The sequence below is a fragment of the Chelonia mydas genome, chromosome 2 (assembly GCF_015237465.2).
Source record: "Chelonia mydas isolate rCheMyd1 chromosome 2, rCheMyd1.pri.v2, whole genome shotgun sequence".
Taxonomy (NCBI): Eukaryota; Metazoa; Chordata; order Testudines; family Cheloniidae; genus Chelonia; species Chelonia mydas.
In genome coordinates, this window is record NC_057850.1 from 225,624,582 (window position 1) to 225,631,205 (window position 6,624).

Here is a 6,624-nt window from a genome sequence, read left to right on the forward strand (position 1 = left end):
TGAGTTTTCTCCATGGTAGTGGCCCAGATGAGATGTCGGGACTGAACAGTCTCGATGACTGGCTTCTGGTAGGTCACTCTTGATGGGAAGTCAGGTTGGCTAATCAATTCCTCATGCAAAGTCTTGCAGCCCTGGAGGTTTGTGTGAACAGAGAAAAGTCCGTTTTACACCCCTACAAGGACAATAAACTTTATTGGGGCAATGCTGGATTCCAAAAAATGTGCAATTTATTTTCTTTGCTTTCCCGCAGATTGAAGACTACAGTGAAAATGTGTCTATTGCTGCTAGGTCATATACCAGTGTGTACTTATGTGACATTCTTTGCCAGGCTTCATCTATGTTACTTACAGGCCTTGCTCAATTTGGTCTACTCCCCCAACAAGACTACATCAACTCCAAGGTGGTCACCAGGCTCATCACCTCCTTCTCTTGGTGGTCAAACTCAGACAAGGTGCGAGCGAGAATTCCCTTCTCCACACCACACCAAGTGCCACCACTGTAACAGATGCATCCTTTCTGGGATGGGACACCCACCTGAACAGTTACACTGTGCAGGACACATGGATCCCGCGGGAGGCCAAACTACAAATCAACATCCTGAAGCTGCATGCAAGGCAGACTGCCCGCAAGGCCTTCGTCCCACTCATTTGCTCCCTCTGCATCCAAGTGATGTTGGACAACATCACCATCGTAGTCTACATAACCAGAGAGGAGTGAGATCTCTCTCGCTCTGTCTGGAGGCAGTCAGGCTGTGGAATTCATGCATCAGGTATATCACCATCATCCAGATGGCACACCTCCTGGAAGTTCACAACTCCTTAGCAGAAAACCTCAGGAGGCACTTTGTGGTGGTCCACGATGGGAAATCCATGATTCTGTTCTCACAGACATTTTCACGTGGTGGGGCACACCTCTATGGGACCTCCTTGCATCACATTATCGTTCCAAAGGAGCCATAGGCCACAACTCCCAGGCCGACGCTCTCCTATAATGGTGGATGAGCAGTTTCAGATATGCCTTTCTTTCCCTCCCCCTGCTTCTACAGGTGCTGAGAAAAAAAATGTCATGACAAGGCCAGTGTCATTCTCCAAGCCTCCTACTGGCCCAGGCAGTTTTGGTTCCCAGAACTTCTGTCAATGTCAGCTCACTCTCCAATCAAAATTCACCCCTTCGCAGAACTCCTGAAACAGGATAGGGGCAGGGTCAAACACCCCAACCTGGGCTATCTCCATCGCCTGGTGTTTGGATGGGTGCAGAGACTCTTGTTCGTCCCCAGGCTATACTTACCCAGAGTAGACAAGAATCGACCAGAACCTGTTATTTGGCTAAATGGAAATGTTTCTCCACTTGGGTGCAGCCCAATCAGTCTCACCCAGTGTCTTCAAGCATCCTTATTTTAAATTAACTCCTGTCTCTAAATAAGTCTGGTCTCTTGATAGCTCGTTATGCATCTACCTAGCAGCCATTAGTGCCTTCCTTCCTCCAGTATACGAACACTGTTTTTACCCACCCAATTATGACACAGTTCATGAGGGGTCTCGTCAAGGCCTTCCGAGCAGTCATTAAACCAACACCACTATGGGATCTGAACCTCCTGCTGTCAAAACTTATTAGACCTCCATTTGAACCCTCAGCAACATATTTATCCATGAAGGTGACGTTTCTAGTGGCCATCACTTTGGCCAGCGGGGTCAGTGCATTGGGAGCCCTCATGGCGGAACCTTCCTTTACAGTATTTCACAAGAACAAAGTATCCCTTCACCTTCATCCTAAATTTCTACCCAGGGTTTTCTCCGAAGTCCATCTTAACCAGTGTATTCACCAACCTGTTCTTTTTCCAAAACCCCATGTGTCTCCTGAAGAGAAGAGACATCACTCCCTCAATGTCAGGCATGCAAAGAACCAAGCCCATGAGAATGCTATTGTGACGAAAGGTCTCAGAGACTGAGAGATCTTGTGGTCAAGCTGTATCCTCTCAGAGGATTTCTAAGTGGGTTTCTGGCTGCATTATCAAATGCTACAGACTAGCTTGCACCCTGCCTCCCAGTGGTATAATGGCCCTGGCCACCATGGTAGGCTCACTGCAAAAAGTCCTGATGCAAGACATATGCAGAGCAGCCACCTAAAGCTCCATACGCACATTTGCTAGGCATCATGCGCTAGTCCAGGCCACTGCTGAGGATGCAGCAGTGGGATCTGCAGTACTGCATGAATCTTTGTTGCCAGCTTCCTTGCACCCAATCTAAGTACTGCTTGTCAGTCACCCACATGTAGAATACACATAGGGACTAGCACTTCAAGAAAAAGTGGAGATTACTTACTGTAACTGGAAGTTCTTCCAGATGTGTGGTCCCTATCTGTATTCCACTACCTGCCATCCAACCCCTCTGCTTCGGATCTAATTGGATTTGCAGTAAGAAGAGGAACTGAGGGAATGTCAACCTGCACTGCCTCTTATAATGACTGCTTTTTGGAGCAGCTACTCCTAGAACCCACAAGGATAGAGGCAATTCTTGATTTAAGTGATGCACAGGATCTGGTCTAAGAGGTAAATATAGCTGAACTACTTGGTAATAGCAACAATAATGTAATTAAATTTAACATCCTTGTAGTGAGAAAATACCAAAGAAACAAACTACAGTAGCATTTAACTGCTAAAAGGGGAACTACACAAAAAAATTAGGAAGCTAGTTAAATGGAAATTAAAAGGAACACTCACAAGAGTGAAATGCCTGCAAGCTGCATGGAAATAATTGAAAACTCCATAATAGAGGCTCAAACTAAATGTATATCCCCAAATTAAAAACAAACAAACAATAAGATCACCAAAAATGCTACCATGGCTAAACAGCAGAATAAGGGAGGTGGCCAAAGGCAAAATGGCATCCTTTAAAAACGGAGTCAAATCTTACTGAGGAAAATAGAAAGGAGCACACAATCTGGCAGTTAAGTCAAAAGACACAAAAACTAATAGCAAAATTATTTTAAGTACATCAGAAGTAAGAAGCTTACCAAAAAAATCACTAGAGCCAGTGGATGATCAAGGTGTTAAAGGAGCACTCATGGAAAACAAGGCCATTGCAGAAAAGTTAAATGAATTCTTTGCATCAGTCTTCACTGCAGATGATGTGAGGGGGCTTCCCACACCTCAGCCATTCTTTTTAGGTGACAAATCTGAGGAACTGTGCCAGATTGAAGTGTCAATAGAGGAAGTTTTGGTACAAACTGATTATTTAACAGTAGTGAGTCACTGGGAAATTTTTACCCAAGAGTTCTGAAGGAACTTAAGTATGAAACTGCAGAACTACTATCTCTGATATGGAACCTGTCACTTAAATCAGCCTCTGTATCAGATGACTGGAAAATAGCTAATGTAATACTAATTTTTTAAAAAGGCTGCAGAGGCAACCCTGGCAATTACAGGCCAGAAAGCCTAACTTCAATACCAGGAAAACTGGTTGAAAACTATAGTAAAGAACAGAATTATCGGACACACAGACGCACACAATACATTGTGGAACAGCGAGCATGGCTTTTGTAATGGGAAATCATGCCCCACCAATCCATTAGAATTCTTTAAGAACTGAATAAGGATGTGGGCAAGTGTGATCCACTGGATACAGTGCACTTGGACTTTCAGAAAGCCTTTGAGGAGGTCCCACACCAAAGGCTCTCAAGCAAAGTAAGCTGTCATGGGATAAGAGGGAAAGTCCTCTCCTGGATCAGTAACTGGTTAAAAGACAAGAAACAAAGGGTAGGAATAAATGTGAGTTTTCACAATGGAAAGTGGTAAATAACAGGGTCCCTAAGCATCTGTACTGGGATCAGTGCTGTTCAACATATTCATAAATGATCTGGAAAAGGGGGTAAACAGTGAGGTGGCAAAGTTTGCAGAGGATACAAAATTACTCAAGATAGTTACATCCAAAGCTGCAGGTGAAGAATTACAAAGGGATCTCATAAAATTGGGTGCCCGGTCAACAAAATGGTAGATGAAATTAAGTGTTGATAAGTACAAAGTAATACAAAGTAGAAAATATAATCCCCACTAGAAATACAAAATGATGGGGTCTAAATTAGCTGTTACCACTCAAGAAAGAGATCTTGAGAGCAATCGTGGATAGTTCTCTGAAAACACCTGCTCAATGTGTAGCAGCAGTCAAAAAGCCAATGGAATGTTAGGAATAATTAGGAAAAGGGATAGATAATAAGACAGAAAATATTAAGACACTATATAAATCCATGGTATGCCCACTTCTTGAATACTGCATGCAGTTCTGGTTGCCCCACCTCAAAAAAGATATATTAGAATTGGAAAAGATACAAACAAAGGCAACAAAAATGATTAGGGACATGGAACAGCTTCCATACAAGGAGAGATTAAAAAGAACAGAACTATTCATCTTAGAAAAAAAGATGACTAAGGGGGGGATATGATAAAGGCCTATAAAATCTTGAATAGTGTGGAGAAATTGATTAAGGGTTATTTACCCCTTCACATAAACACAAGAACCAGGGGGTCACCCAATGAAATTAATAGGCAGCATGTTTAAACCAAACATAAGGGAATACTTCTTCACACAACTCACAGTCAACCTGTGGAACTCGTTGCCAGAGAATGTTGTGAAGGGCAAAAGTATAACTGGGTTAAAAAAAGAATTAGATAAGTTAATGGAGGATAGGTCTATGAATGGCTATTAGCCAAGATGGTCAGGGATGCAACCCCATGTTCTGGGCATCCCTAAACCTCTGACTGCCAGAAGCTGGGACTGGACAACAGGGGATGGATCACTTGAAAATTGCCACGTTCTGTTCATTCCCTTTGAAGCATCTGGCACTGGCCATTATCACAAGACAGGACACTGAACTAGATAGACTATTGTTCTGACCCAATGTGGTCATTCTTATGTTCTTACAGAACAGTCTTCATGGAAGAAAAGATCGCAGTCACATGGTTCCAGAAGTCTGTTTGGGATATTTGCCTAAAATAGATATTTCTAATCCAGGAGTGCAGGATCCTGTTTATATTGTGCCCAGGTAGTGATTCTGGGTCTATGCCAAAGTCATCCTTGAATGCATCAGAGAATTAGCCTGGGAGGCTCTTCTGCATCTGAGCTTACCTGCAGAAGTTCTTGGACCAATCAGGACAGGAAATCTTTTAGACATTCACCAGTAAGAAAAGTAGCCAAGTCCTCCAGTGTTTTGGGTGCTCCACGAAGAGAAGGAAAAATAGGGGCACAAAAAGACATCCAAAAACATGCACCAGTCTTCTTGATTAAGTAAAGACTCATAAGCTGGTTTTAACAATTTCTTGGAGGTAAATGACCATTTTATAGCCTGTGGATCCAAGGTGTTTGGATTAGCGTTGGTTGGGAATTTTCTAGCAGAAAAATTCTCTGATGGAAAATGCCCTTTTTGCAAAATCAGAATTTTCTGTTAGGAAAATCAAAATGATGGCTCCCTGCCTGGAAGCTTCTTGTCAATTTCACTTTCTGCCTGCAGGGTTAATATGAAATTGACAAGAGCCTTCCAAGTGGTCAGCCAGCAAGCCAAATAATTCTGTTTCAGTTCTTTCAAAATGATTTTTTTCTGAAAATTCCTTCCCATGAAAAAGTTCACATTTTTGACTTTTTGTCCTGATATGGAATGGAACATTTTTTAAAATGAGATGCAACTTACAGAGGACAGTCACTGAAGGTCTTCTAGAGGTGTTGTCCATAGGCACATTCTATGATTGGTGCACACACACCACATGTTCAAGTTTGGAGTCTTTTAGCCAGCAGTATCCATATAACATGTGTCGTGCACGTCAGAGAATCATAGAAATGTAATGCTGAAAGGGACTTTAGCAGCCTCCTGCAGTGAGGGAGTACCAAGCAAACCCGACAGGTGTTTAAAAACCTCCAGTGATGAGGATGCTACAACCTCCCTTGGAAGCCTATTCCAGAATTTAACTACCATTATTGTTAGAAAGTTTTCCTTGCTGCAGATTGCTTCTCATCCTATCTGGACATGGAGAACATTGATCACCATCCTCTTTATAACAGCTCTTAACATATTTAAAAACTTAACAGGTTTCCCCTGTTCAGTCTTCTTAAGACTAAATATACCCAGTTGTTTTAACCTTTCCTTTCCTTCTGTGCTTCTTTTTGTTGCTCTAGTCTGGACTCTCTAATCTTTCCTAAAGTGTGGTGCCCAGAACTGGACACTACTTCAGCTGAGGCTCCATCAGTGCTGAATCTAGTGGGACAATTACCTTCCATGTCTTACATATGACATTCCTGTTAATGTATAGCAGAATGATGTTAGCTCCCCCCCCCCCCCCCCCCAATTGCACCACATTATTGACTCATATTCAATTTGTGATCCACTAAAACTCCCAGCAATTTTTCAGCATGCTACCACCTCGCCAGTTATTCCCCATTGTGTAATTGATTTTTCCTTCTTAAGTGAAGTACTTTGCACTTGTCTTTATTGAATTTCATCTTGTTGATTTCTGACCAATTCTCCAAGGTTCATTTTGAATTCTAATCCTGTCCTCTAATGTGCTTGCCAGCCCACCCAGCATGGTGTCAGCTGCAAATTTTATATGCATACTCTCCAAGCCATTAATGAAAATACTGA